The 6,221-nt window shown below is 40.2% G+C and overlaps 1 protein-coding gene and 1 pseudogene across 1 annotated transcript in view; both read left to right on the plus strand.

Annotated features, from left to right (window-relative positions):
• SYCE3 (synaptonemal complex central element protein 3) overlaps window positions 1–6,221 on the plus strand; it is a 17,091-nt gene that overhangs the window by 1,916 nt on the left and 8,954 nt on the right. The window lies entirely within an intron of this gene.
• Window positions 4,813–5,478, plus strand: LOC100960642 (annotated as a pseudogene).

The raw sequence follows: 6,221 nt of genomic DNA on the forward strand, positions 1-6,221 counted from the left end.
GCCCAATTTTTTTATTTTTAATAGAGACAGGGTCTCATGGTGTTGCTCAGGCTAATCTTGAACTCTTCACCTCAAGTGATTCTCCCTCATTGGCCTCCCAAGGTGTTAGGATTACTGGTGTGAGCCACTGAGCTAGCCTTTATGTGTGTGTGTGTATATATATACGTGTGTGTGTGTGTGTGTGTATATATATATATATATATATATATGGAAGAGTGGCTGTCTGAGGAGGCCAGCAAGGATTTGAGCAGAGCATTTAAGAAGGAGCGAGGGTTGGATAGGTGTGCTGTGGTGCTGGGGCTTTAGGGTAGAGACAGAGGGTACTCCAGCAGAAGAGACTGCTGAGAATAAAGCCTAAAATAGTCAAGGAGACAGATTAGCACATGGAGTTCACAAATGTCAAGCCAAAAAAAAGAGGCTGGAAAGGTGAGAAGAAAGGCCTTCAGTGCCAAGCTAAGAAATTTTACCTTTCTTATCTGTGTGATAGAAAGCCATTTATGGTTGCTGAGAAGACACTTGTGTTTTAGAAAAATAACTAAGGACAGGGTGAGGAATGGTTTGGAGAAGGAAGACTGGAGGCAGGAAGCTTTTGCAGAACTAAATGCTAAAAAGGAAATAGCTTTAACTCAGGTTTGGCATTGAAATCAAGAAAGGAATAGACCATTTCTTTGGTAGAATCTCTTATTGATTTGTATGAACTCTTTATGTGTTAAGACTATAAAGTCTTTATCAGTTTGTTCTTTTCCTTTTAATTTTGTATATGAGACTTTGGTCAACAGAAGTCTTATGTAAAAAGAAAATTATCAATATTTTCCTTTCTGATTTATTCATATTACTTTGACACCTAGAACATCTTTCCCTAATCCAAGATCAGTGAAATATTTACTTGTATTTTTTCCTACTTTTCTCTATGTTATTATTTTTTCTTTTTGACAGAGCCTCAAGCTGTCCCCCTGAGTAGAGTACCATGGCATCACAGCTCACAGCAACCTCCAACTCCTGGACTCAAGTGAGTCTCCTGCCTCTGCCTCCCAAGTAGCTGGGATCACAGGCCTCTGCCACAACCCCTGGCTACTTTTTTTTTGGTTGCAGCCATCATTGTTGTTTGGCAGGCCCGGGCTGGATTCGAACCCACCACCTTAGGCGTATGTGGCTGGCGCCTTGCCCACTTGAGCCACAGGCGCAGAGCCATCTATGTTCTTTTTTAACGTTTAATTCTAACCTATCTGGTGTGCCAAAGGTCCTAGATTGCATATTGCATTTTTATATAAATTCCCTAGAGACTCTTTTTGGCAAATATTCCCACAATAGTTAAGTGAGTTATTAAGTAATAAGAAAGTTAATATTTCTAAGTTAATAGTATTATAAAAAACATTCTCTTACCTCAGAGACAAAGTTGACAAATATTTATAATGAAACAAGTCACATAAAAGACAGCTTTGACAATTTTTGAAAAAAAAATTTTTTTTTTTTTTGAGACAGAGCCTCAAGCTGTCCCCCTGGATAGAGTACTGTGACATCATAGCTCACAGCAACCTCCAACTCCTGGGCTCAAGCGATTCTCTTGCCTCAGCCTCCCAAGTAGCTGAGACTACAGGCACCTGCTACAATGCCCGGCTATTTTTTGGTTGTAGCTGTCATTGTTATTTGGCAGGCCCGGGCTAGATTCGAACCCACCAGCTCTGGTGTATATGGCTGATGCCTTAGCTGCTTGAGCTATAGACACTGAGCCAATTTTTGAAATTTTTTTTTTTAATTTTCTAAGTAGGGCAGCACCTGCCTGTGGCTCAAAGGAGTAGGGCACCGGCCCCATATGCCGGAAGTGGCAGGTTCAAACCTAGCCCCAGCCAAAAAAAAAACCTGCAAAAAAGAAAAAAAATTTCTAAGTAAGTGACCAGGTGCAGTGGCTCACACCTACAATCCCCACACTCTGGGAAGCCAAAGCAGATGGATCATTTGAGCTTAACAGTTCATGACCAGCCTGAGCAAGATGGAGACCCTATCTCTACTAAAAATAGAAAAAACTAGCTAGGTGAATTAGCACACATCTATAGTCCCCGCTACTTGGGAGCCTGAGACAAGCAAATCATTGGAGCCCACAAATTTAAGGTTGCTGTGAACTATAATGCCACAGCACTCTACCTAGGTCAACAGAGTAAGACTCTGTATCAAAAAGACTCCTCCCCCCATCTTTACTAAAAATAGAAAAATTACCTGGGCATTGTGGCAGGTACCTGCAGGCTCAGCTACTCAGGAGACTAAGGCAGAAGGATCTCTTGAACCTAGGAGTTTGAGGTTGCTATGAGGTATGACACCTTGGTACTCTACCCAAGGCAATTGAATGAGACTCTGTCTCAAAAAAACAATGAAATAAAAAATGTGAAAAGAAATTTGTAATATAGACCAAAAAGTTCTAACATGTGTCTAATTGGGATCTCAGGAAAAGAGACATTAGAGAGAAGAGCATAATGATAATATTTAATTATATAATGGCTGTGAATTTTCTAGAACTGATGAAAACTTGAGTCACAGACCCAAGAAACAAAATATATCTCAAAAAAAATAAAATGAAATTCACACCTAGACACAAAATACTCAAACTTCAGAAGCTCAAAGACAAAGAGAAAAAAGAAGCCAGATAGAGCAAGATCATACAAAGGAATGACAATTGGAATGAATTTTCAACAACAATCATGAAAACCAGACATAGTGAAATAATATCTAAATAACATGAAAACATTATGTACCTAGATGTTCCACTGTGGACATGTTTATGCAAATCTACCTCTAGAGTCCAAGGAAGCTACAAGATTGAAGAAAGAGACCGACATATCCAGTTTCTCAGAAAGAAACATTTAACAGAGATTTAGAAACAGAAACCATGTCTTGGGCAGCAGTGTGATGAGACAAGATGGTGGATCCCCAAACCATTACCTGCCAGATATATACCAGTGCGAAGGAGTGTTTAGGCAATTGACTTCTCAGGGAAAGGCAAGAATGTGTGTGAATCTGCCTAAGCATTGTTCTGGTCAGTGTTGTTCTGATCTAAGGGTAGGATTCATAGTAACAGGAGATAAAATAGAAATCTTAGAGGCAGTCCGAGAACAGGGTTTAATCAGTGGTTAACTTGCTAGCTTCATACCAAAGATGGAGTTGCTTTAGCCTCCACACCAGAATTATGCACCCAGAAAAAAACTCTGTATCCGGGCCAGGCAAGGTGGCTAACACCTGTAGTCCTAGAACTCTGGTAGGCCGAGGCAGGTGGATTGCCTTAGCTCAGGAGTTCTAGACCAGCCTGAGCAAGAGCAAGATCCTGTCTCTATTAAAAATAGAAAAACTTAGCAGTGCCTGTGGCTCATCAGGTAAGGCACCGGCCCCATATACCAAGGGTGGTGGGTTCAAACCCGGCCCCGGCCAAACTGCAACAAAAAAACAGCTGGGCATTGTGGCAAGTGCCTGTAGTCCCAGCTACTTGGAAAGCTACTCGGGATTCTCTTAGGAGAATCACCTAAGCCCAAGAGCTGGAGGTTGCTCTGAGCTGTGATGCCACAGCACTCTACCAAGGGTGACAAAGTGAGACTGTCTCAAAAAAAAAAAGAAAAGAAAAAGAAAAAATATAAAAAGTTGCTAGGAGTTGTGGCAGGTGTCTATAGTACCAGCCACTTGGGAGGCGGAGGCAAGAGGATCACTTGAGCCCAGGAGTTTGAGGTTGCAGTGAGCTGTGATGCCACAGCCCTCTACCAAGGGCTACCAAAGTGAGACTATGTCTCAAAATAAACAAACAAATAAAATTATACATCTTTTAATAATGAGGGCAAGATAAAGACATTGCAGATGAATACAACTGATATTATTTATCACCAAGAGAAGACTAGAGTTGCACCAAATAAAAGGAATGTGGTTCCAGAAGGAAGGTTTTAGGTCACAAGGCAATGGGGAACAAATAAAATGTTAAACATGTAGATAAATTCTAATAAATAGTTCATTAGGTACACTTTCTACCTTCCAAATTACTTCTTATGACAGTGTTGCTAACCTTTCTGCCTCTGCAGAACAAAGATCCCCTCTCCTCCAGCTCCTAAAAAGATTTTCCCTCCTTTTCTTAAGTCTTCTTGGCAGTCCCCTAAAAGTTCAAAATTCTATGAACAATGTGTTCAAAGAACTTTAAACATTCATTAATGCTTTCCTCAAAATCCTTACAGCTTTTCCAACTTCCATTCACTGCCCCATTCCAAAGCCACTCTACATTTTAGGTTTTTGTTGTAGTAGCATCACATTCCAAGTACCAAAATTTGTTTTTGTTATCTATTACTGTATAACAAATTAACCCAAACTTGGAAACTTAAAACTAGAAACATTTACTATCAGCTTTCTGAGGGTCAGGAAGCTGGGAGTGGTCCTGGATATAGTGTTCATGAATTTTAGTCACACTATGGCTTCAATTTCCAAACACTTGTCTGGGGGCAGAAGATTCTGCTACCAAGCTCAGGTAGCTATAGGCAGGGGCCTTTCTCTGTGATCTCCTTGTGGGGCTGGTCACTACATAATTTCCCTCAGAGCAATCTCAGAAGTGGCATATCATTACCTCTGCCATATTCTACTGGTCACATGGATTAACCCTGCACTGTATGAGAGAGGACTACCAGAAGGCAGGAACTCCTGAGGACCAACTTGTAGGCTGGCTCCCCATCTATGTAGAACATCTAAAATGCAAATGATTGAAAATAATAAAGTTTAGCAACGTGCTGGATAAAAGATCAATATACAAAAATTAATTGAACTCTGTGCCTCACTGAAGAAAAATAACTAAACATGGGCAAAGGAGATTCTAAGAAGCTGAGAGGCAAAATGTCATCATATGCATTCTTTGTGCAAACTTGTTGGGAGGAGCACAAGAAGAAGCACCCAGATGCTTCAGTCAACTTCTCAGAGTTTTCTAAGAAGTGCTCAGAGAGGTGGAAGACCATGTCTGCTAAAGAGAAAGGAAAATTTAAAGATATGGCAAAGGGGGACAAGGCCTGTTATGAAAAAGAAGTGAATATCCCTCCTAAAGGGGAAACAAAAAAGAAGTTCAAGGATCCCAATGCACCCAAGAGGCCTCCTTCAGCCTTTTTCTTGTTCTGTTCTGAGTATCGCCCCAAAATCAAAGGAGAACATCCCAGCCTATCCATTGGTGATGTTGCAAAGAAGCTGGGAGAGATATGGAATAACACTGCTGCAGATGACAAGCAGCCTTATGAAAATAAGGCTGCAAAGCTGAAGGGAAAATACAAAAAGGATATTGCTGCATACTGAGCTAAAGGAAAGCCTGATGCAGTGGAAAAGGGAGTCGTCACGGCTGAAAAAAGCAAGAAAAAGAAGGAAGAGAAGGAAGATGAGGAAGATGAAGAAGATGAAGAGGAGGAGGAAGATGGAGAAAATGAAGAAGATGATGATGAATTAGTTGGTTCTAGCGCGGTTTTTTTTTCTTGTCTATAAAGCATTTAACCCCCCTGTACACAACTCACTCCTATTTAAGAAAAAAAGTGAAATGTAAGGCTGTGTAAGATTTGTTTTTAAGCTGTACAGTGCCTTTTTTTGTATAGTTAACACACTACCGAATGTGTCTTTAGAAAGCCCTGTCCTGGTGGTATTTTCAATAGCCACTAACCTTGCCTGGTACAGTTTGGGGGTTGTAAATTGGCATGGAAATTTAAAGCAGGCTCTTGTTGGTGCAAAGTACAAATTAGTTATATTTGAGGATAGCAGTTTTTTCATCTTTAGTTGTCTCTGATGCAGCTTATATGAAATAATTGTTGTTCTATTAACTGAATACCACTCTGTAATTGCAAAAAAAAAAAAATTGCAGCTGTTTTGTTGACATTCTGAATGCTTCTAAGTAAATACAATTTTTTATTAAAAAAATACAATTTTTTTATTAAAAAATTGCAGCAACTACTTTGCTGCTGGTATATTAACACATATTTTAAATTATATTATTATTATATACCAGCAGCAAAGAAGTAGAACATACTTTTTTTTTTTTTTTTTGCAGTTTTTGGCTGGGGCTGGGTTTGAAGCCACCACCTCCAGCATATGGGGCTAGTGCCCTACTCCTTTGAGCCACAGGCACCACCCAGAACATACTTTTTTTTTTTTTGAGACAGAGTCTCAAGCTGTCCCCTTGGGTAGTGTGCTGTAGCATCACAGCTCACAGCAACCTCCAACTCCTGGGCTCAAGC

This window comes from Otolemur garnettii, unplaced genomic scaffold (assembly GCF_000181295.1).
Source record: "Otolemur garnettii isolate 467f Iridium unplaced genomic scaffold, OtoGar3 scaffold00007, whole genome shotgun sequence".
NCBI classification, from domain to species: domain Eukaryota; kingdom Metazoa; phylum Chordata; class Mammalia; order Primates; family Galagidae; genus Otolemur; species Otolemur garnettii.